This window comes from Pleurodeles waltl, chromosome 5 (genome assembly GCF_031143425.1).
Source record: "Pleurodeles waltl isolate 20211129_DDA chromosome 5, aPleWal1.hap1.20221129, whole genome shotgun sequence".
Taxonomy (NCBI): domain Eukaryota; kingdom Metazoa; phylum Chordata; class Amphibia; order Caudata; family Salamandridae; genus Pleurodeles; species Pleurodeles waltl.
The window spans coordinates 2,773,284-2,797,773 of NC_090444.1; the positions used below are offsets into that span (position 1 = coordinate 2,773,284).

A 24,490-nucleotide genomic window follows, 5' to 3' on the forward strand; every position below is an offset into this window, starting at 1 on the left:
CGTCCCCGAAGCTGCATGGACGGCCGGGGAGGACACCGAGAGCCCGAGGGCCGCGTCTCAGCTGCTGCTGGGCACCGGCGGGACCCGGTCCTTACAGCCGGCCAGGGACACTGAGGGGCGCGAGCGGTGGGAGGGTCGCCTGGCCCCGCCCCCCGCCTCAAGAGCCGGTTTCTAAAATATGAATAAATACATGATAGAGCCGCACAGCGCGTCCCCGGCCTCTGCGGGCTCCGGCCCTCGGCCTCCCCGGACCGCCCGGTCCGTCCTCCACGCCGACAGAGCCGGAAGCTGGGACGCGGCTTCACAACCATCAACAACTGTAACCCCGCCCATCACCGAGATCTCAACCAATTGAAACGCAGCAAGCTGAGCCAGTCATCCAATCAGCGGCTGAGAGGAGCTCGCGCTGGCGCAAGGGTCGGCCATTGGCTGGCTGTCACGTGACGCTATATCCTGTTTCCAGTGGGCGGAGGGACTCCTGGACCCGGACAGTGAGTTTTTCTTCCCGAGTGGAGGACGGAGGTCCCGGGGGGGAGAGCGAGCGCCGAGGGGCCCGGGGCTGTGAGTGAGGGCTGCGGGACCCCAGGAGGGCCTGTGAGCCTCTGCTGGGGGAGCCCTGACCCCCAGGACTTAATGTGAAGCTTCATTCCTCTGTCCCAGCTCTGAAGGTGTCTGTGCACCAGGCCCAGCTCCACGCCAGAGCCCGGGGGTGTCTGCTTCACCAGGCCCAGCTCCACCCCAGAGCCCGGGGGTGTCTGCTTCACCAGGCCCAGCTCCACGCCAGAGCCCGGGGGTGTCTGCTACACCAGCTCCATGCCAGAGCCCGGGGGTGTCTGCTTCACCAGGCCCAGCTCCACCCCAGAGCCCGGGGGTGTCTGCTTCACCAGCTCCATGCCAGAGCCCGGGGGTGTCTGCTACACCAGCTCCATGCCAGAGCCCGGGGGTGTCTGCTACACCAGCTCCATGCCAGAGCCCGGGGGTGTCTGCTACACCAGCTCCATGCCAGAGCCCGGGGGTGTCTGCTACACCAGCTCCATGCCAGAGCCCGGGGGTGTCTGCTACACCAGCTCCATGCCAGAGCCCGGGGGTGTCTGCTACACCAGCTCCATGCCAGAGCCCGGGGGTGTCTGCTACACCAGCTCCATGCCAGAGCCCGGGGGTGTCTGCTACACCAGCTCCATGCCAGAGCCCGGGGGTGTCTGCTACACCAGCTCCATGCCAGAGCCCGGGGGTGTCTGCTACACCAGCTCCATGCCAGAGCCCGGGGGTGTCTGCTACACCAGCTCCACCCCAGAGCCCGGGGGTGTCTGCTACACCAGCTCCATGCCAGAGCCCGGGGGTGTCTGCTACACCAGCTCCATGCCAGAGCCCGGGGGTGTCTGCTACACCAGCTCCATGCCAGAGCCCGGGGGTGTCTGCTACACCAGCTCCATGCCAGAGCCCGGGGGTGTCTGCTACACCAGCTCCATGCCAGAGCCCGGGGGTGTCTGCTACACCAGCTCCACCCCAGAGTCCGGGGGTGTCTGCTTCACCAGGCCCAGCTCCATGCCAGAGCCCAGGGGTGTCTGCTTCACCAGGCCCAGCTCCATGCCAGAGCCCGGGGGTGTCTGCTACACCAGGCCCAGCTCCATGCCAGAGCCCGGGGGTGTCTGCTACACCAGCTCCATGCCAGAGCCCGGGGGTGTCTGCTACACCAGCTCCATGCCAGAGCCCGGGGGTGTCTGCTACACCAGCTCCATGCCAGAGCCCGGGGGTGTCTGCTACACCAGCTCCATGCCAGAGCCCGGGGGTGTCTGCTACACCAGCTCCATGCCAGAGCCCGGGGGTGTCTGCTACACCAGCTCCATGCCAGAGCCCGGGGGTGTCTGCTACACCAGCTCCATGCCAGAGCCCAGGGGTGTCTGCTACACCAGCTCCACCCCAGAGTCCGGGGGTGTCTGCTTCACCAGGCCCAGCTCCATGCCAGAGCCCAGGGGTGTCTGCTTCACCAGGCCCAGCTCCATGCCAGAGCCCGGGGGTGTCTGCTACACCAGGCCCAGCTCCATGCCAGAGCCCAGGGGTGTCTGCTTCACCAGGCCCAGCTCCATGCCAGAGCCCGGGGGTGTCTGCTACACCAGGCCCAGCTCCATGCCAGAGCCCGGCGGTGTCTGCTTCACCAGGCCCAGCTCCATGCCAGAGTCCGGGGGTGTCTGCTTCACCAGGCCCAGCTCCATGCCAGAGCCCAGGGGTGTCTGCTTCACCAGGCCCAGCTCCATGCCAGAGCCCGGGGGTGTCTGCTACACCAGGCCCAGCTCCATGCCAGAGCCCGGGGGTGTCTGCTTCACCAGGCCCAGCTCCATGCCAGAGCCCAGGGGTGTCTGCTACACCAGCTCCACGCCAGAGCCCGGGGGTGTCTGCTACACCAGCTCCACGCCAGAGCCCGGGGGTGTCTGCTACACCAGCTCCATGCCAGAGCCCGGGGGTGTCTGCTTCACCAGGCCCAGCTCCATGCCAGAGCCCAGGGGTGTCTGCTACACCAGGCCCAGCTCCACCCCAGAGACCAGGGGTGTCTGCTTCACCAGGCCCAGCTCCATGCCAGAGCCCAGGGGTGTCTGCTACACCAGGCCCAGCTCCACGCCAGAGCCCGGGGGTGTCTGTGCACCAGGCCCAGCTCCACGCCAGAGCCCAGGGGTGTCTGTGCACCAGGCCCAGCTCCATGCCAGAGCCCAGGGGTGTCTGCTACACCAGGCCCAGCTCCATGCCAGAGCCCAGGGGTGTCTGCTTCACCAGGCCCAGCTCCATGCCAGAGCCCGGGGGTGTCTGCTACACCAGGCCCAGCTCCACGCCAGAGCCCGGGGGTGTCTGTGCACCAGGCCCAGCTCCACGCCAGAGCCCAGGGGTGTCTGTGCACCAGGCCCAGCTCCATGCCAGAGCCCAGGGGTGTCTGCTACACCAGGCCCAGCTCCACGCCAGAGCCCGGGGGTGTCTGCTACACCAGGCCCAGCTCCACGCCAGAGCCCAGGGGTGTCTGCTACACCAGGCCCAGCTCCCTGCCAGAGCCCAGGGGTGTCTGCTTCACCAGGCCCAGCTCCACCCCAGAGCCCAGGGGTGTCTGTGCACCAGGACCAGCTCCACGCCAGAGCCCGGGGGTGTCTGCTACACCAGCTCCATGCCAGAGCCCAGGGGTCTCTGCTTCACCAGGCCCAGCTCCACGCCAGAGCCCGGGGGTGTCTGCTACACCAGGCCCAGCTCCACCCCAGAGACCAGGGGTGTCTGCTTCACCAGGCCCAGCTCCATGCCAGAGCCCAGGGGTGTCTGCTTCACCAGGCCCAGCTCCACCCCAGAGACCAGGGGTGTCTGCTACACCAGGCCCAGCTCCCTGCCAGAGCCCAGGGGTGTCTGTGCACCAGGCCCAGCTCCACGCCAGAGCCCAGGGGTGTCTGCTACACCAGCTCCATGCCAGAGCCTGGGGGTGTCTGCTTCACCAGGCCCAGCTCCATGCCAGAGCCCAGGGGTGTCTGCTACACCAGGCCCAGCTCCACCCCAGAGACCAGGGGTGTCTGCTTCACCAGGCCCAGCTCCATGCCAGAGCCCAGGGGTGTCTGCTACACCAGGCCCAGCTCCACGCCAGAGCCCGGGGGTGTCTGCTACACCAGGCCCAGCTCCACGCCAGAGCCCAGGGGTGTCTGCTACACCAGGCCCAGCTCCCTGCCAGAGCCCAGGGGTGTCTGCTTCACCAGGCCCAGCTCCACCCCAGAGCCCAGGGGTGTCTGTGCACCAGGCCCAGCTCCACGCCAGAGCCCGGGGGTGTCTGCTACACCAGCTCCATGCCAGAGCCCAGGGGTCTCTGCTTCACCAGGCCCAGCTCCACGCCAGAGCCCGGGGGTGTCTGCTACACCAGGCCCAGCTCCACCCCAGAGACCAGGGGTGTCTGCTTCACCAGGCCCAGCTCCATGCCAGAGCCCAGGGGTGTCTGCTTCACCAGGCCCAGCTCCACCCCAGAGACCAGGGGTGTCTGCTACACCAGGCCCAGCTCCCTGCCAGAGCCCAGGGGTGTCTGTGCACCAGGCCCAGCTCCACGCCAGAGCCCAGGGGTGTCTGCTACACCAGGCCCAGCTCCCTGCCAGAGCCCAGGGGTGTCTGCTTCACCAGGCCCAGCTCCATGCCAGAGCCCGGGGGTGTCTGCTACACCAGCTCCACCCCAGAGTCCGGGGGTGTCTGCTACACCAGGCCCAGCTCCACCCCAGAGCCCGGGGGTGTCTGCTACACCAGGCCCAGCTCCACCCCAGAGACCAGGGGTGTCTGCTTCACCAGCTCCATGCCAGAGCCCAGGGGTGTCTGCTTCACCAGGCCCAGCTCCACGCCAGAGCCCGGGGGTGTCTGCTACACCAGGCCCAGCTCCACCCCAGAGACCAGGGGTGTCTGCTTCACCAGGCCCAGCTCCACCCCAGAGACCAGGGGTGTCTGCTTCACCAGGCCCAGCTCCACGCCAGAGCCCGGGGGTGTCTGCTACACCAGGCCCAGCTCCACCCCAGAGACCAGGGGTGTCTGCTTCACCAGGCCCAGCTCCATGCCAGAGCCCAGGGGTGTCTGCTTCACCAGGCCCAGCTCCATGCCAGAGCCCGGGGGTGTCTGCTACACCAGCTCCATGCCAGAGCCCAGGGGTGTCTGCTTCACCAGGCCCAGCTCCACGCCAGAGCCCGGGGGTGTCTGCTACACCAGGCCCAGCTCCACCCCAGAGACCAGGGGTGTCTGCTTCACCAGGCCCAGCTCCACGCCAGAGCCCGGGGGTGTCTGCTACACCAGGCCCAGCTCCACCCCAGAGACCAGGGGTGTCTGCTTCACCAGGCCCAGCTCCACCCCAGAGCCCGGGGGTGTCTGCTTCACCAGGCCCAGCTCCACCCCAGAGCCCAGGGGTGTCTGCTTCACCAGGCCCAGCTCCACCCCAGAGCCCGGGGGTGTCTGCTACACCAGCTCCACCCCAGAGTCCGGGGGTGTCTGCTTCACCAGGCCCAGCTCCACACCAGGGGTGTCTGCTTCACCAGGCCCAGCTCCCTGCCAGAGCCCAGGGGTGTCTGCTACACCAGGCCCAGCTCCACGCCAGAGCCCGGGGGTGTCTGCTACACCAGGCCCAGCTCCACCCCAGAGACCAGGGGTGTCTGCTTCACCAGGCCCAGCTCCACCCCAGAGACCAGGGGTGTCTGCTTCACCAGGCCCAGCTCCACCCCAGAGACCAGGGGTGTCTGCTTCACCAGGCCCAGCTCCACCCCAGAGCCCGGGGGTGTCTGCTACACCAGGCCCAGCTCCATGCCAGAGCCCAGGGGTGTCTGCTACACCAGGCCCAGCTCCCTGCCAGAGCCCAGGGGTGTCTGCTTCACCAGGCCCAGCTCCATGCCAGAGCCCGGGGGTGTCTGCTACACCAGCTCCACCCCAGAGTCCGGGGGTGTCTGCTTCACCAGGCCCAGCTCCACCCCAGAGCCCAGGGGTGTCTGCTACACCAGGCCCAGCTCCATGCCAGAGCCCAGGGGTGTCTGCTACACCAGGCCCAGCTCCATGCCAGAGCCCAGGGGTGTCTGCTACACCAGGCCCAGCTCCACGCCAGAGCCCAGGGGTGTCTGCTACACCAGGCCCAGCTCCATGCCAGAGCACGGGGGTGTCTGCTTCACCAGCTCCACCCCAGAGTCCGGGGGTGTCTGCTACACCAGGCCCAGCTCCATGCCAGAGCCCAGGGGTGTCTGCTTCACCAGCTCCACCCCAGAGTCCGGGGGTGTCTGCTACACCAGGCCCAGCTCCATGCCAGAGCCCAGGGGTGTCTGTGCACCAGGCCCAGCTCCACCCCAGAGCACGGGGGTGTCTGCTTCACCAGGCCCAGCTCCACCCCAGAGCACGGGGGTGTCTGCTACACCAGGCCCAGCTCCACGCCAGAGCCCAGGGGTGTCTGTGCACCAGGCCCAGCTCCACCCCAGAGCACGGGGGTGTCTGCTTCACCAGGCCCAGCTCCATGCCAGAGACCAGGGGTGTCTGCTTCACCAGGCCCAGCTCCACCCCAGAGCCCAGGGGTGTCTGTGCACCAGGCCCAGCTCCACCCCAGAGCATGGGGGTGTCTGCTTCACCAGGCCCAGCTCCATGCCAGAGCCCGGGGGTGTCTGCTTCACCAGGCCCAGCTCCATGCCAGAGCCCGGGGGTGTCTGCTTCACCAGGCCCAGCTCCACGCCAGAGCCCGGGGGTGTCTGCTACACCAGGACCAGCTCCACCCCAGAGACCAGGGGTGTCTGCTTCACCAGGCCCAGCTCCACCCCAGAGCACGGGGGTGTCTGCTTCACCAGGCCCAGCTCCACCCCAGAGCACGGGGGTGTCTGCTTCACCAGGCCCAGCTCCACGCCAGAGCACGGGGGTGTCTGCTACACCAGGCCCAGCTCCACGCCAGAGCCCAGGGGTGTCTGCTTCACCAGGCCCAGCTCCACCCCAGAGCCCAGGGGTGTCTGCTACACCAGGCCCAGCTCCACCCCAGAGCCCGGGGGTGTCTGCTACACCAGGCCCAGCTCCACCCCAGAGTCCGGGGGTGTCTGCTACACCAGGCCCAGCTCCACCCCAGAGTCCGGGGGTGTCTGCTACACCAGGCCCAGCTCCACCCCAGAGCCCGGGGGTGTCTGCTACACCAGGCCCAGCTCCACCCCAGAGCCCGGGGGTGTCTGCTACACCAGGCCCAGCTCCACGCCAGAGCCCGGGGGTGTCTGCTTCACCAGGCCCAGCTCCATGCCAGAGCCCGGGGGTGTCTGCTTCACCAGGCCCAGCTCCATGCCAGAGCCCAGGGGTGTCTGCTACACCAGCTCCACCCCAGAGTCCGGGGGTGTCTGCTACACCAGGCCCAGCTCCACCCCAGAGCCCGGGGGTGTCTGCTACACCAGGCCCAGCTCCACGCCAGAGCCCGGGGGTGTCTGCTTCACCAGGCCCAGCTCCATGCCAGAGCCCGGGGGTGTCTGCTTCACCAGGCCCAGCTCCATGCCAGAGCCCAGGGGTGTCTGCTACACCAGCTCCACCCCAGAGCCCAGGGGTGTCTGTGCACCAGGCCCAGCTCCACCCCAGAGCACGGGGGTGTCTGCTTCACCAGGCCCAGCTCCACCCCAGAGCACGGGGGTGTCTGCTTCACCAGGCCCAGCTCCACCCCAGAGCACGGGGGTGTCTGCTACACCAGGCCCAGCTCCACCCCAGAGACCAGGGGTGTCTGCTTCACCAGGCCCAGCTCCACCCCAGAGCCCAGGGGTGTCTGTGCACCAGGCCCAGCTCCACCCCAGAGCACGGGGGTGTCTGCTTCACCAGGCCCAGCTCCATGCCAGAGCCCGGGGGTGTCTGCTTCACCAGGCCCAGCTCCACGCCAGAGCCCGGGGGTGTCTGCTACACCAGGCCCAGCTCCACCCCAGAGACCAGGGGTGTCTGCTTCACCAGGCCCAGCTCCACCCCAGAGCCCAGGGGTGTCTGTGCACCAGGCCCAGCTCCACCCCAGAGCACGGGGGTGTCTGCTTCACCAGGCCCAGCTCCATGCCAGAGCCCAAGGGTGTCTGCTACACCAGGCCCAGCTCCACCCCAGAGACCAGGGGTGTCTGCTTCACCAGGCCCAGCTCCACCCCAGAGCCCAGGGGTGTCTGTGCACCAGGCCCAGCTCCACCCCAGAGCACGGGGGTGTCTGCTTCACCAGGCCCAGCTCCATGCCAGAGCCCAGGGGTGTCTGCTACACCAGGCCCAGCTCCATGCCAGAGCACGGGGGTGTCTGCTACACCAGGCCCAGCTCCATGCCAGAGCCCAGGGGTGTCTGCTTCACCAGGCCCAGCTCCACCCCAGAGCACGGGGGTGTCTGCTTCACCAGGCCCAGCTCCACCCCAGAGCACGGGGGTGTCTGCTTCACCAGGCCCAGCTCCACCCCAGAGCACGGGGGTGTCTGCTACACCAGGCCCAGCTCCACCCCAGAGACCAGGGGTGTCTGCTTCACCAGGCCCAGCTCCACCCCAGAGCCCAGGGGTGTCTGTGCACCAGGCCCAGCTCCACCCCAGAGCACGGGGGTGTCTGCTTCACCAGGCCCAGCTCCATGCCAGAGCCCGGGGGTGTCTGCTTCACCAGGCCCAGCTCCACGCCAGAGCCCGGGGGTGTCTGCTACACCAGGCCCAGCTCCACCCCAGAGACCAGGGGTGTCTGCTTCACCAGGCCCAGCTCCACCCCAGAGCCCAGGGGTGTCTGTGCACCAGGCCCAGCTCCACCCCAGAGCCCAGGGGTGTCTGTGCACCAGGCCCAGCTCCACCCCAGAGCACGGGGGTGTCTGCTTCACCAGGCCCAGCTCCATGCCAGAGCCCAGGGGTGTCTGCTACACCAGGCCCAGCTCCACCCCAGAGACCAGGGGTGTCTGCTTCACCAGGCCCAGCTCCACCCCAGAGCCCAGGGGTGTCTGTGCACCAGGCCCAGCTCCACCCCAGAGCACGGGGGTGTCTGCTTCACCAGGCCCAGCTCCATGCCAGAGCCCGGGGGTGTCTGCTACACCAGGCCCAGCTCCATGCCAGAGCACGGGGGTGTCTGCTACACCAGGCCCAGCTCCATGCCAGAGCCCAGGGGTGTCTGCTTCACCAGGCCCAGCTCCACCCCAGAGCACGGGGGTGTCTGCTTCACCAGGCCCAGCTCCATGCCAGAGCCCAGGGGTGTCTGCTACACCAGGCCCAGCTCCATGCCAAAGCCCAGGGGTGTCTGCTACACCAGGCCCAGCTCCATGCCAGAGCACGGGGGTGTCTGCTACACCAGGCCCAGCTCCATGCCAGAGCCCAGGGGTGTCTGCTTCACCAGGCCCAGCTCCACGCCAGAGCACGGGGGTGTCTGCTACACCAGGCCCAGCTCCATGCCAGAGCCCGGGGGTGTCTGCTTCACCAGGCCCAGCTCCACCCCAGAGCCCAGGGGTGTCTGTGCACCAGGCCCAGCTCCACGCCAGAGCCCGGGGGTGTCTGCTACACCAGGCCCAGCTCCACGCCAGAGCCCAGGGGTGTCTGCTTCACCAGGCCCAGCTCCATGCCAGAGCCCAGGGGTGTCTGCTTCACCAGGCCCAGCTCCATGCCAGAGCCCGGGGGTGTCTGCTACACCAGGCCCAGCTCCACGCCAGAGCCCAGGGGTGTCTGCTTCACCAGGCCCAGCTCCACCCCAGAGACCAGGGGTGTCTGCTACACCAGGCCCAGCTCCACGCCAGAGCCCAGGGGTGTCTGCTTCACCAGGCCCAGCTCCACCCCAGAGCCCGGGGGTGTCTGCTACACCAGGCCCAGCTCCACGCCAGAGCCCGGGGGTGTCTGCTACACCAGGCCCAGCTCCACGCCAGAGCCCGGGGGTGTCTGCTTCACCAGGCCCAGCTCCATGCCAGAGCCCAGGGGTGTCTGCTTCACCAGGCCCAGCTCCACGCCAGAGCACGGGGGTGTCTGCTTCACCAGGCCCAGCTCCACCCCAGAGCCCAGGGGTGTCTGCTTCACCAGGCCCAGCTCCACCCCAGAGACCAGGGGTGTCTGCTGCACCAGGCCCAGCTCCACGCCAGAGCCCAGGGGTGTCTGCTACACCAGGCCCAGCTCCACGCCAGAGCCCAGGGGTGTCTGCTTCACCAGGCCCAGCTCCACCCCAGAGCCCGGGGGTGTCTGCTACACCAGGCCCAGCTCCACGCCAGAGCCCAGGGGTGTCTGCTTCACCAGGCCCAGCTCCATGCCAGAGCCCAGGGGTGTCTGCTTCACCAGGCCCAGCTCCACCCCAGAGACCAGGGGTGTCTGCTTCACCAGGCCCAGCTCCATGCCAGAGCCCAGGGGTGTCTGCTACACCAGCTCCACCCCAGAGCCCAGGGGTGTCTGCTACACCAGCTCCACCCCAGAGCCCGGGGGTGTCTGCTACACAAGGTCCTGACCAGAGTCATGGGGAGTCTGCTACGCCAGGCCCTGCTCCACCCCAGAGCCCAGGGGTGTCTGCTTCACCAGGTCCACCCCAGAGTCCGGGGGTGTCTGCTTCACCAGGTCCACCCCAGAGTCCGGGGGTGTCTGCTTCACAAGGTCCTGACCAGAGTCATGGGGTGTCTGCTACGCCAGGCCCAGCTCCACGCCCAGGGGTGTCTGCTACACCAGCTCCACCCCAGAGCACGGGGGTGTCTGCTACACAAGGTCCTGACCAGAGTCATGGGGTGTCTGCTACGCCAGGCCCAGCTCCACACCAGAGCCCAGGGGTGTCTGCTACACCAGCTCCACCCCAGAGCACGGGGGTGTCTGCTTCACCAGGCCCAGCTCCATGCCAGAGCCCAGGGGTGTCTGCTTCACCAGCTCCACCCCAGAGCACGGGGGTGTCTGCTTCACCAGGCCCAGCTCCATGCCAGAGCCCAGGGGTGTCTGCTTCACCAGCTCCACCCCAGAGCACGGGGGTGTCTGCTTCACCAGGCCCAGCTCCACCCCAGAGCACGGGGGTGTCTGCTTCACCAGCTCCACCCCAGAGCCCAGGGGTGTCTGCTTCACCAGCTCCACCCCAGAGCACGGGGGTGTCTGCTTCACCAGGCCCAGCTCCACCCCAGAGCACGGGGGTGTCTGCTTCACCAGCTCCACCCCAGAGCCCAGGGATGTCTGCTTCACCAGGCCCAGCTCCATGCCAGAGCCCAGGGGTGTCTGCTTCACCAGGCCCAGCTCCATGCCAGAGCCCAGGGGTGTCTGCTACACCAGCTCCACCCCAGAGCACGGGGGTGTCTGCTTCACCAGGCCCAGCTCCATGCCAGAGCCCAGGGGTGTCTGCTTCACCAGCTCCACCCCAGAGCACGGGGTGTCTGCTTCACCAGGCCCAGCTCCACCCCAGAGCACGGGGGTGTCTGCTTCACCAGCTCCACCCCAGAGCCCAGGGGTGTCTGCTTCACCAGCTCCACCCCAGAGCACGGGGGTGTCTGCTACACCAGCTCCACCCCAGAGCCCAGGGGTGTCTGCTACACCAGCTCCACCCCAGAGCACGGGGGTGTCTGCTACACCAGGCCCAGCTCCACACCAGGGGTGTCTGCTACACCAGGCCCAGCTCCATGCCAGAGCCCAGGGGTGTCTGCTTCACCAGGCCCAACTCCACAACAGGGGTGTCTGCTACACCAGGCCCAGCTCCACCCCAGAGCCCAGGGGTGTCTGCTTCACCAGGCCCAGCTCCACCCCAGAGCCCAGGGGTGTCTGCTACACCAGGCCCAGCTCCACACCAGGGGTGTCTGTGCACCAGGCCCAGCTCCATGCCAGAGCCCAGGGGTGTCTGCTTCACCAGGCCCAGCTCCACCCCAGAGCCCAGGGGTGTCTGCTTCACCAGGCCCAGCTCCACACCAGGGGTGTCTGCTTCACCAGGCCCAGCTCCACCCCAGAGCCCAGGGGTGTCTGCTTCACCAGGCCCAGCTCCACCCCAGAGCCCAGGGGTGTCTGCTTCACCAGGCCCAGCTCCACCCCAGAGCCCAGGGGTGTCTGCTACACCAGGCCCAGCTCCACACCAGGGGTGTCTGTGCACCAGGCCCAGCTCCATGCCAGAGCCCAAGGGTGTCTGCTTCACCAGGCCCAGCTCCACCCCAGAGCCCAGGGGTGTCTGCTACACCAGGCCCAGCTCCACACCAGGGGTGTCTGTGCACCAGGCCCAGCTCCATGCCAGAGCCCAGGGGTGTCTGCTACACCAGCTCCACCCCAGAGCACGGGGTGTCTGCTTCACCAGGCCCAGCTCCACCCCAGAGCCCAGGGGTGTCTGCTTCACCAGGCCCAGCTCCACCCCAGAGCCCAGGGGTGTCTGCTACACCAGGCCCAGCTCCACACCAGGGGTGTCTGTGCACCAGGCCCAGCTCCATGCCAGAGTCCGGAGGTGTCTGCTACACCAGGCCCAGCTCCACCCCGGAGCCCAGGGGTGTCTGCTTCACCAGCTCCACCCCAGAGCACGGGGGTGTCTGCTTCACCAGCTCCACCCCAGAGCACGGGGGTGTCTGCTACACCAGGCCCAGCTCCACACCAGGGGTGTCTGCTTCACCAGGCCCAGCTCCACCCCAGAGCCCAGGGGTGTCTGCTTCACCAGGCCCAGCTCCACCCCAGAGCCCAGGGGTGTCTGCTACACCAGCTCCACCCCAGAGTCCGGGGGTGTCTGCTTCACCAGGCCCAGCTCCACACCAGGGGTGTCTGCTTCACCAGGCCCAGCTCCACCCCAGAGCCCAGGGGTGTCTGCTACACCAGCTCCACCCCAGAGTCCGGGGGTGTCTGCTTCACCAGGCCCAGCTCCACACCAGGGGTGTCTGCTACACCAGGCCCAGCTCCACCCCAGAGCCCAGGGGTGTCTGCTACACCAGCTCCACCCCAGAGCACGGGGGTGTCTGCTTCACCAGGTCCACACCAGAGTCAGGGGGTGTCTGCTACACCAGGCCCAGCTCCACGCCAGAGCCCAGTGGTGTCTGCTACACCAGCTCCACCCCAGAGCCCAGGGGTGTCTGCTACACCAGCTCCACCCCAGAGCCCAGGGGTGTCTGCTACACCAGGCCCAGCTCCACACCAGGGGTGTCTGCTACGCCAGGCCCAGCTCCATGCCAGAGCCCAGGGGTGTCTGCTTCACCAGGCCCAGCTCCACCCCAGAGCCCAGGGGTGTCTGCTACACCAGCTCCACCCCAGAGCACGGGGGTGTCTGCTTCACCAGGTCCACACCAGAGTCAGGGGGTGTCTGCTACACCAGGCCCAGCTCCACGCCAGAGCCCAGTGGTGTCTGCTACACCAGCTCCACCCCAGAGCCCAGGGGTGTCTGCTACACCAGGCCCAGCTCCACACCAGGGGTGTCTGCTACACCAGGCCCAGCTCCATGCCAGAGCCCAGGGGTGTCTGCTTCACCAGGCCCAGCTCCACCCCATAGCCCAGGGGTGTCTGCTACACCAGCTACACCCCAGAGTCCGGGGGTGTCTGCTTCACCAGGCCCAGCTCCACACCAGGGGTGTCTGCTTCACCAGGCCCAGCTCCACCCCAGAGCCCAGGGGTGTCTGCTACACCAGCTCCACCCCAGAGCCCAGGGGTGTCTGCTACACCAGGTCCTGACCAGAGTCAGGGGGTGTCTGCTGCACCAGGCCCAGCTCCACCCCAGAGCACGGGGGTGTCTGCTACACCAGCTCCACCCCAGAGCACGGGGGTGTCTGCTACACAAGGTCCTGACCAGAGTCATGGGGTGTCTGCTTCACCAGGCCCAGCTCCACACCAGGGGTGTCTGCTACACCAGGCCCAGCTCCACCCCAGAGCCCAGGGGTGTCTGCTACACCAGCTCCACCCCAGAGCCCAGGGGTGTCTGCTACACCAGGTCCTGACCAGAGTCAGGGGGTGTCTGCTGCACCAGGCCCAGCTCCACACCAGAGTCCGGGGGTGTCTGCTACACCAGGTGTACACCATAGTCCGGGGGTGGCTGCTACACCTGGTCCACTCCAGAGTCCAGGGGTGTCTTGTGCACCTGGTCCACTCCAGAGTCCAGGGGTGTCTTGTGCACCTGGTCCACTCCAGAGTCCAGGGGTGTCTTGTGCACCTGGTCCACTCCAGAGTCCAGAGGTGTCTGGTACACCAGATTCACACCAGAGTCCAGGACTGTTACCCTATAATGAAATCAGGACTGCAGTGACCAGAATGCACAGTTGCACCTGGGTACCTACAGCTCATGCCCACGAACCAGGGAAGCTGCAGTGCTCGTCATTATCAGTGGTTAATGCCCTCCCCTAAGGGCATTGATTGCTACATTAATAGACACCAAGAATTGAAGGTGTTGATGTCTAACATCAGAGGACAGTAAGGCCAGGAGCAATTGCCCATCTAATATGGGCCAACACAATAACCCATCCACTCTGCTTCCTTTCTGCTCCTCCCACTCATGCCTGCAGGCAAACACAGGTACTTAGAACTAGCATAGAAGATAACAAACACAGGTACTTAAAACTAGCATACACCATACCACCAGGTACTTAGAACTAGCATACATCATAGCACCAGGTACTTAGAACCAGCATACACCATAGCAAACACAAGTACCTGGAACTAGCATACAGTCGGTCTGTTTCCCACCATAGAAGTGGGAAGGTGCTGTGTATGACACCCAGTAAAATTCAGTATGTAGGGGTTCATAAACTGTTGTGATAAATGGCCCCAATTGTAAGTTCTTGAGGTATAACCAGGGCACTGGGAGTATGCAGCAGGGGGCTTCAAATTATGCAGCATAGATTTTGTGACAGTATTACTTATATTGTCTTTTTTTTTTTTTTTACACATGGTAATGCTGTCTGCACGAGGATTTTACCTCATAAATACCAGTTTAACATCCAAATACAAAAATAAGCAACTGAAAGATGACCAGTTAAGTGTTTTGTGAAGGACCTTCCGCTCCATGTGAACATGTTGCCACGTTTTTAGTAACCTTGATCCATTGGCATTAGAAATAATTTCTTCACTAAAATCTGCAGATTATGCAGCAAATTATGGATTATGAGGAAAATACATAACTAGAGTGCGTACATCAGTGTTTTAGTGGGTGCGTCAGTATCTGAGTGGGTCTGTGAGTGAGTGCATCAGGGTGTCAGTGGGTCTTTGGCGTGGATGTGTGATGGTCTGACTGGGGCTGTGAGTGAGTGCATGAGGGTCTGAGTGGGTCTGTGAGTAGTTGCATGTGTGAGAGTGGGTGAGTAAGTGTCTGAGTGGGTGCGTCAGTGATAGAATTGATTGAAAGAGAGACAGAGAGAGAAAGTGAGAGGGATAGAGAGAGTTTTTAGGCTTTGATGTCTGATACTTATGAGTTATTTGTCTCCAATTTCAAATAAAAAATGTATTTGTTGTTTTAAAAAAATTAAGAAAAAATAGAAATGAGTCCCGCTGGACTTGAACACCGAAAGCTCAGTGTGAAGGTCTGTGACCTTCACGCTGAGCTATGGGGGGTTTATCTTTTTTTTTTTGTTGCCCTTTGTGAGCTTTCAGGGACTGCAAGGGAGGACTCAGGGGCTCCTTATATTGTTTAATTATAAAAAAAAAAGATAAAACACCCTTTATGGGCTGTCTGGGACTGCAAGGGATCCCTCAAAGGCTCCCTCGTGGTCCCTTCTTATTTGTTTATTTATTTAAAAAAATAAATAAAAAGACCTGTACAGGCTACTTGGCGAGGCGTCCCTCGCGGTGCCAATGCTTCAGCACGCAGCTCCCTGCTTGCTGAAGCATTTCATCTCTGTCCCCACGCGTGCAGGGGAGAGAGATGAAAGCTCCTCTGTTTGACAGTGGGACCTGCTTTAAAGGTCCCACTGTCAAACAGGCACAGCAAACAGCTATGTCCCGGGGCTTAGCACCCCTGGAACATAGCAGGAGCCTAGATAAGTCTTGGCTGCTCATTAACATCTACCTCTAGAGAGCCTGGATTCTAGACACTGCCTACACCTTACTAATAGGGGATACCTGGACCTGGTATAAGGTGATAACACCATAGGTGCTCTCCACACACCAGGCCAGTTTCCTACACCCTGATCTCCTTCCTGGTCCTGGTCCTGGTTTCTCCGTAGTAAGTGCTTCCCTCTTTCAAAGAGGAGAAACCTCCACCCATATTATGGGGTGCTTTAAATCAATCAGTCTGCAGTCATCTATTGCAGGAGGTTCATAGTTGTATCAGTTTTGTCCTTCAGTATCCAAGGGTATTCCTGTTTCACTGTCTGTGTCTGGCAAGGTAATATATGATTCAGTAGTTGTTTGATTTACTGCTATGGAAGATAAATGAAAAACATGACAGTGCCCATGATGAGAAAACAAAAATAAATGTGTTTGCGCAGATGACCTCCTGACCTGTGCTCCTCTTCTCATCACCAAGAATATCGTTCCTGTCGACCCGTGCGGAGTGCAAAATATCAGTTTCTGCTTTGAGACATTTGCTGTTCTCGCACATTACTTATCAGACGTATCGTACAAGGCTAAACTGTTAAGCATTTTACTTACTACAGTGTTATGGGAAGTGGAAACAGTTTCTAATCCCAGGAAGCCTTGCTTAAATTACGTCACAGACCAGTTAATCTGTTTGAACTGGCCTCCTCTTATGGGGAACCAGGTAACCTCTCACCGTAGAGATTTGTATTTATGCTACCAGTGTTTTCAGTCTTGTTAGGTGGCCGATGTTCTCCATAAGTCGACACATGCCCTAGACATGTCTAAATGAATATGTACTCTGGTATTGCCTAAGTAAAGTGTTGTTTTTTTATTACACAGATTTTGGTGCTGTGTACTTGAAGAGCCTGGCAGTGGCATTATAAGGGCTACAGAGCTGAGCATTCTCCCCTGAACAACCAAGTGTGCACATTTTGTAAAGGTAAGGGATCTTATAAAAAATCTCTGGTCGTTTATTTCTGGGTGGGACTTAGCTGTGTCTGCAGGCCCGCTCTCTGCACTCGCATCCTATGACTGTAGGGGACTCTGGTTACCAAAATACACATTGGAAAGCGGGTAAGGACATGTAGGGGAATTTTTTTTTTTGTTGTAAATGCAACAAGGTTTCTAGGTTCAAAGCAATAGGTTTAAAGTGCTCGATTCAGAATGCAAAGTTCTAATTGCTAGGTTTTGAAGCACTAGGTTAAAGCACTAGACAGTAAGTTCTAAGGGTCCTATCCTAACGTGCATCAGGTCTGAATATAGAGGATACAAGGTGTGAGCATAAGGTACAGGGTGTTTGGTATGAAATTGAATGAGTCTGGTATTAATTGAGGTGGACCCATTGACTGAGTTCAGCTGCACCAAGGTTCTCACAAAGTTGAGTTCTTTGAAAGCATGGGGGCTCAGTGAAATCATGATCCAACAGACAATATTTTTATCTTTGCCTCGAGTCTAGAGTAATACATTGTGTACTGCTCTTTAGCGAGAGACATCACTGACAAAGAAAGTAAAGCACTACACAATCCTATCTCTTTTTTGTGTCTTTTATTGTGAAACTGTGGTATGAACTGAGTTATGAGGGGTGCAGGATCAAAGGAAGTCACCCCAACAAAAGGGACCCCAGCACATTATGGCGGTGATTCTAACCGCGGCGGGCGGCGGTCGCCGCCCGCCATGCGGTTACCGCCAAATGACCGCACCGCGGTCACAAGACCGAGGCGGCCATTCTGGCTTTCCCGCTGTGCTGGCGGGCGACCGCCAAAAGGCCGCCCGCCAGCACAGCGGGAAAGACCCAGCAATGATGAAGCCGGCTCCGAATGGAGCCGGCGGAGTTGTTGGAGTGCGACGGGTGCAGTAGCACCCGTCGCGAATTCCAGTGTCTGCTAGGCAGACACTGAAATTCCTTTTGGGGCCCTCTTACGGGGGCCCCTGCAGTGCCCATGCCATTGGCATGGGCACTGCAGGGGCCCCGCGGCACCCCCTACCGCCATCCTGTTCCTGGCGGGAGACCTGCCAGGAACAGGATGGCGGAAAGTCGGCGGGACAGCGCCGACTTTCCGTTTCTGGCCGCGGCTGAACCGCCGCGGTCAGAATGCCCAGCGGTGCACCGCCAGCCTGTTGGCGGTGCTACCGCGGTCATTCGCCGCCAGGGTTAGAATGACCCCCTATGTATGTGCATTATTGGCATAGAGCTTACAAGTGTTTATTTAAATGGCTATGGTACACAAAAACAGAACCCCCCCCAAACAATTTGTGGTAGAGGAAACATTTGATTTGGGTAAAGTAGTGCACTTAAAAGACGTTTTGACAGAAAGGAAAAGCGGGATGCCAGAATATCAATGGACCGCATATCTTGACTTGTATGAAAAGATATCTAATATCTAAACGTCTTAGGTGCAGAGTCTTACAGACTCCCAGGAAAAGTTAAAGGAACTAGAGAAGGAATTAAAAGAAACATGCAACAAAGACTTGACTGATGGCAAGGCGACATAGACAAATGACAAAGACTTGATGGTTAGGCCTAGTGCCCTGATGTATCTGCAGCTTAAAGAAATCCTTACTCATGAGAATGAGACTCCTGAAGACATTGTAGTTTTCATCGCAGGGTTATCTCCTCTTTTCTCTTCACCCCTAAACATACTCCAGTAACCTTAGCACCCCAAAGGGGTCCACCTACACCCCGTCCATCCTACAAACCAGAGGACTCCAAGATTAGTACAAACACAAAGGGTGCCACTCCAAAGTCCTCAACTTCTCCTAATGAATAGATGGTATATAAGTCACAAATAACCAATTACTTAGTTCCAGTTAATGCTCACACTAGCAGTTGTGCGACAGAAGAGGGGAATGTTCTCCTGGCTCCACCAAGGTAATTGCCCTATGCCAATGGTGCCTTTGTGACAGTACATGCCCCTTGGACTCAAGGTGATCTCAGGTGTTGGACCTGACCCTTTTTGCAGGGTTATCCCGAAATGTTTTTGCCTTCTTCCTCCTATTTTTATGAGCTGTTTTCGTTGGCTTTTGGACCCTGGGCCATTTACCACCGCTAACCAGTGCTAAAGTGCTTATGCTTTCTGTCTAAAATTTATTGGTGATTGGCTTATCCATAAGTAGCTGTTTTGATTTACTAGTAAGTCCCTTTTATAGTGCACCAGGTGTACCTAGGACCTGTTAATCAAATGCTACTAGTGGGCCTGCAGCACTGATTGTGCCACCCTCATGAGTAGCCCTGCAAACATGTCTCAGGCCAGCCATTGCAGTGCCAGTATGTGATGTTTTACACTGCCATGTCGGCCCAAACGTTCCCATTTACTACATGTAACTCACCCCTAAAGTAGGCCCAAGGCCGCCCCATGGGCAGGGTGCAGTATGTTTAAAAGATAGGACATGTAGTGGTGTGTTTTACTTGTCCTGGTAGCAAAATACTGCTAACTTCGGTTTTGACTATTGCAAGGTCTATCTCTCCCATAGGGTAATATGGGGAATGCCTTCAAATATCTTTTAAGTGTAATTTCCCATTGGGAGGAGATGTAGCTAAAGCGTTTGGAGTCTCAGAACTCACAATTTAGAAATAATTATTTTGGTGAAGTTAGTTTTTGAATTTCAAGCTTTAGAAAGTGGACATTTTCTTGCTTAACCATTGTGTGGCTCTGACTGTCCGCTGAATACACATCTGGGCCAGGATGACAGTTGAGTTGTTTGTGTATTCACTTTAGACAGTCACACAAAGGAAGCTGAGGTGTGCTGTCCATTTCCTGAAGACCCATCACCAGGCCGATGGGTCTTCCTGAGCTAGAGTGGTGAAAGGAGCTGACACTTGCACCTGCAAAGCAATTACCAACCCCCTGGAGTGTGTCTGGGGTCAGAGCAGGGAAAGGTAGGGCCTTGCGCACTACAAAGACTTCTCTTTGAAGTTAGCCTACTTCAAAGATAGAAATGAGTATAAATACTGTACCACTGACCCCCACAGAGTTAGAATACTTCTGGACTGAGGACGTTCTGCCAGGAAGAAGAGCTGGATGCTGCAGGAGGAACTGCCACTCTGCCTGTTGTTTTGTTGTGCTGGGCTGCTGCTTCTATCTTGGGAGGGAAAGGACTGGACTTTGCTTTCTACATCCTGCTTTTCAAGGTTCTCCAAGTGCTTGAGCTGAGCACGCCTCCTGTTAAGAAGTCTCAGGGACATCAAAGACTTCATCTGCCAGCACCTGGACTTTTCTGCTGAGAGCCCTGTCCTGTCAAGTGGTGCCAAATGTAGTTTTGGGCACTTGAAGGAGGTTTTTGGTGTTGCAGGAAGAAAATCCACACATCGACTCACAGCATCATTCCGAATCAACCACTGTTTCACCAAGGGCCACAGTGCATCAGAAGAGCCACCGCTACGTGAGTTTCGAGCACTGCATCACCAAAGTCTGTGATGCACCGCCCTAACTCTGATGCAACTCCTGCTTCATCGCTGTGAGACTGACTCGTCATGGCTTGACTTTTGACACATCATCAACACATCGTCCCTGGGCGCCATTTTCTTTATCGACACCGCACCGCAGTAAGGAACCAACACTTCGTGCCTCCCCTGTGGCAGTAAGGAACTGATGCATCATCTTTCCTGCACCAGTAAGGAACCAGCGCATCTGACTCTTAAGACGCATCACCTCCCCTGTGGCCCGCCTAGTCTTTGACACAACTTAGGTACTTTGCCTCAGACAAGCGCTTCATTGATTTCAAGGAACTACAATTACATTTAATCTTTTAAAAGTGATATCTTTGCTTGTGTATGTTTGAATTTTTGTAGTTTTGGTCTTGTTTTATTTAGATAAATATTGGCTATTTTTCTAAACTGTTGTGGAGTACTATTGTGGTGTTTTCACTGTGTTACTGTATGTGTGTGTGTGTGTGTGTACACATAATTTACACATTGCCTCTGAGATAAGGCTGACTGCTTGTGCCAAGCTACCAAGGTCAGTGAACTGCTTTGCCTCCGCATAGCTCCACCAGTAAGTGGAAGCCCGTGCTGACTCGAACCCTGACCCATGTCGAAGTTCGAGGCCCTCTTCCACCTGCAGGCTTCTGCCTGCGCCTCATCCCTGGTGCCTAGTGTGAGAGCTCTGCTCTTCTGCTGGGCTGCCCTCTGCCTCTTTTCTCTTTTCTCCTCCTTTTTCTTTAGTGTGCTGTTTTTGTGCCTTTCGCTTCAGCGCTTTCCTCTTTCTTTGCCTCTGTAGGAGGCTGGACTGGCTTGTAGTGAGTACCAAGGGGTACTTGCACCTTGCACCAGGCCCAGTTATCCCTTATTAGTGTATAGGGTGTCTAGCAGCATAGGCTGATAGATAATGGTAGCTTAGCAGAGCAGCTTAGGCTGAACTAGGAGACGTGTGAAGCTACTACAGTACCACTTAGTGTCATATGCACAATATCATAAGAAAACGCAATACACAGTTATACTAAAAATAAAGGTACTTTATTTTTATGACAATATGCCAAAGTATCTCAGAGTGTACCCTTAGTGAGAGGATAGGAAATATACACAAGATATATATACACAATACCAAAAATATGCAGTATAGTCTTAGAAAACAGTGCAAACAATGTATAGTTACTATAGGATGCAATGGGGACACATAGGGATAGGGGCAACACAAACCATATACTCCAAAAAGTGGAATGCGAACCACGAATGGACCCCAAACGTATGTGACCTTGTAGAGGGTCGCTGGGACTATTAAAAAATAGTGAGAGTTAGAAACATAACCCTCCCCAAGACCCTGAAAAGTGAGTGCAAAGTGCACTAAAGTTCCCCTAAGGACAAAGAAGTCGTGTTAGAGGAATAAGGCAGGAAAGACACAAACCAACAATGCAACAACAATGGATTTCCAATCTTGGGTACCTGTGGAACAAGGGGACCAAGTCCAAAAGTCACAAGCAAGTCGGAGAGGGGCAGATGCCCAGGAAATGCCAGCTGCGGGTGCAAAGAAGCTTCTACTGGACAGAAGAAGCTGAGGTTTCTGCAGGAACGAAAAGGGCTAGATACTTCCCCTTTGGTGGACGGATCCCTCTCGCCTTGGAGAGTCGTGCAGAAGTGTTTTCCCGCCGAAAGAACGCCAACAAGCCTTGCTAGCTGCAAATCGTGCGGTTAGCGTTTTTGGACGCTGCTGTGGCCCAGGAGGGACCAGGAGGTCGCAAATTGGACCAGGCGGTAGAGGGGACGTCGAGCAAGACAAGGAGCCCTCTTAGCAGCAGGTAGCACCCGGAGAAGTGCCAGGAACAGGCACTACGAGGATGCGTGAAATGGTGCTCACCCGAAGTCGCACAAAGAAGTCCCACGTCGCCGGAGAACAACTTAGGAGGTCGTGCAATGCAGGTTAGAGTGCCGTGGACCCAGGCTGGACTGTGCACAAAGGATTTCCGCCGGAAGTGCACGGAGGCCGGAGTAGCTGCAAAAGTCGCGGTTCCCAGCAATGCAGTCTAGCGAGGTGAGGCAAGGACTTACCTCCACCAAACTTGGACTGAAGAGTCACTGGACTGTGGGGGTCACTTGGACAGAGTTGCTGGATTCGAGGGACCTCGCTCGTCGTGCTGAGAGGAGACCCAAGGGACCGGTAATGCAGCTTTTTGGTGCCTGTGGTTGCAGGGGGAAGATTCCGTCGACCCACGGGAGATTTCTTCGGAGCTTCTAGTGCAGAGAGGAGGCAGACTACCCCCACAGCATGCACCACCAGGAAAACAGTCGAGAAGGCGGCAGGATCAGCGTTGCAGAGTTGCAGTAGTCGTCTTTGCTACTATGTTGCAGTTTTGCAGGCTTCCAGCGCGGTCAGCAGTCGATTCCTTGGCAGAAGGTGAAGAGAGAGATGCAGAGGAACTCGGATGAGCTCTTGCATTCGTTATCTAAAGTTTCCACAGAGACAGAGACCCTAAATAGCCAGAAAAGAGGGTTTGGCTACCTAGGAGAGAGGATAGGCTAGCAACACTTGAAGGAGCCTATCAGAAGGGGTCTCTGACGTCACCTGGTGGCACTGGCCACTCAGAGCAGTCCAGTGTGCCAGCAGCACCTCTGCTTCCAAGATGGCAGAGGTCTGGAGCACACTGGAGGAGCTCTGGACACCTCCCAGGGGAGGTGCAGGTCAGGGGAGGTCACTCCCCTTTCCTTTGTCCAGTTTCGCGCCAGAGCAGGGCTAAGGGGTCCCCTGAACCGGTGTAGACTGGCTTATGCAGAAATGGGCACCAAATGTGCCCATGAAAGCATTTCCAGAGGCTGGGGGAGGCTACTCCTCCCCTGCCTTCACACCATTTTCCAAAGGGAGAGGGTGTAACACCCTCTCTCAGAGGAAGTCCTTTGTTCTGCCATCCTGGGCCAGGCCTGGCTGGACCCCAGGAGGGCAGATGCCTGTCTGAGGGGTTGGCAGCAGTAGCAGCTGCAGTGAAACCCCAGGAAAGGCAGTTTGGCAGTACAAGGGTCTGTGCTACAGACCACTGGGATCATGGGATTGTGCCAACTATCCCAGGATGGCATAGAGGGGGCAATTCCATGATCATAGACATATTACATGGCCATATTCGGAGTTACCATTGTGAAGCTACATATAGGTAGTGACCTATATGTAGTGCACGCGTGTAATGGTGTCCCCGCACTCACAAAGTCCGGGGAATTGGCCCTGAACAACTTGGGGGCACCTTGGCTAGTGCCAGGGTGCCCTCACACTAAGTAACTTAGCACCCAACCTTTACCAGGTAAAGGTTAGACATATAGGTGACTTATAAGTTACTTAAGTGCAGTGTAAAATGGCTGTGAAATAACGTGGACGTTATTTCACTCAGGCTGCAGTGGCAGGCCTGTGTAAGAATTGTCAGAGCTCCCTATGGGTGGCAAAAGAAATGCTGCAGCCCATAGGGATCTCCTGGAACCCCAATACCCTGGGTACCTCAGTACCATATACTAGGGAATTATAAGGGTGTTCCAGTAAGCCAATGTTAATTGGTAAAATTGGTCACTAGCCTGTTAGTGACAATTTGTAAAGGGAGAGCATAACCACCGAGGTTCTGGTTAGCAGAACCTCAGTGAGACAGTTAGGCATCACACAGGGAACACATACCTATAGGTCACAAACTTATGAGCACTGGGGTCCTGACTTAGCAGGATCCCAGTGACACATAACAAACATACTGAAAACATAGGGTTTTCACTATGAGCACTGGGCCCTGGCAAGCAGGATACCAGTGAGACAGTGAAAACCCCCTGACATACACTTACAAACAGGCCCAAAGTGGGGGTAACAAGGCTAGAAACAGGCTACTTTCTCACAGCCTCTTTCCCTTTTCTCCTCCTTTTTCTTTTAGTGTGCTTTCTCTGTGCCTTTTCACTTTCTGCGCTTCCCTCTTCTTTTCCCTGTTTTTCTCCTCACTCCTCTCATTCTCTCTCTCTTCTCTCTCGCATTCTCCCCGGCGCTGCTGCCCCGTGGCCCAGCCCCCTTTTTCGTGCCGTTCCTACCTCCCAGCTGTCCTCTCCTCCCCCCACCTACTTAATGGCGTCCGCGCGCCTAAGGCCTGCCCAACGTCGAGCACCGCCAGGATCCTTGGACCTCTTACCCACCACCGCTACACGCCAGCAGCACTCATCGCACTCAACCTAGGACACCACCACAACCTTAAGCAGGCATCTCCAGGTAACACCAAGGGACCCTTCACCTGTCGCCACTGCAAATTCACCAGCCTCCGTCACTCAAGCCCATCCAGAGGACCCACGAAGCAGTACACAGCCTCAGATGTATCCTGATCAACACTCGCTCCATCCACAGGCATGCCTATCGAACTCTGGAACCTCATCAACACCACATCCCCGGATGTCACCTTCCTCACAGAAATATGGCTTAACCCCTCTTCGGCTCCAGACATTGATATCGCCATCCCAGGCGGCTACAAGATCATCGCAAAGACCGCACAAACCGCCCAGGGGGAGGCATCACCATCGTCCACTAAGAATCCCCACGCCTATCCACCAGCACCGAAGACGCCACAACCAACAGGAGGTCCTCCACTTCCAGGTTGGAACCAACCCTAACATCACTCTGCGGGCCACCCTCATCTACTGACTGCCGGGCCCCCTGCCCCCCCATTCTGCGACACCATCG

The 24,490-nt window shown here is 58.9% G+C and overlaps 1 protein-coding gene across 3 annotated transcripts in view; it reads left to right on the forward strand.

The window, feature by feature from the left end:
* The first annotated feature begins 421 nt into the window (after positions 1-421).
* LOC138295217 (zinc finger protein with KRAB and SCAN domains 4-like) overlaps positions 422-24,490 on the forward strand; it is a 74,167-nt gene continuing 50,098 nt past the window's right edge. For 2 of the 3 annotated variants that reach the window (XM_069233392.1, XM_069233393.1), the window contains exons 1-2: positions 422-491; positions 16,215-16,314. The gene's annotated coding sequence lies outside the window, so the exon portion shown is untranslated. Of the gene's footprint in view, positions 492-14,964; positions 16,315-24,490 lie in introns of those variants that run through there. The other variant, XM_069233391.1, reaches the window with a different exon arrangement.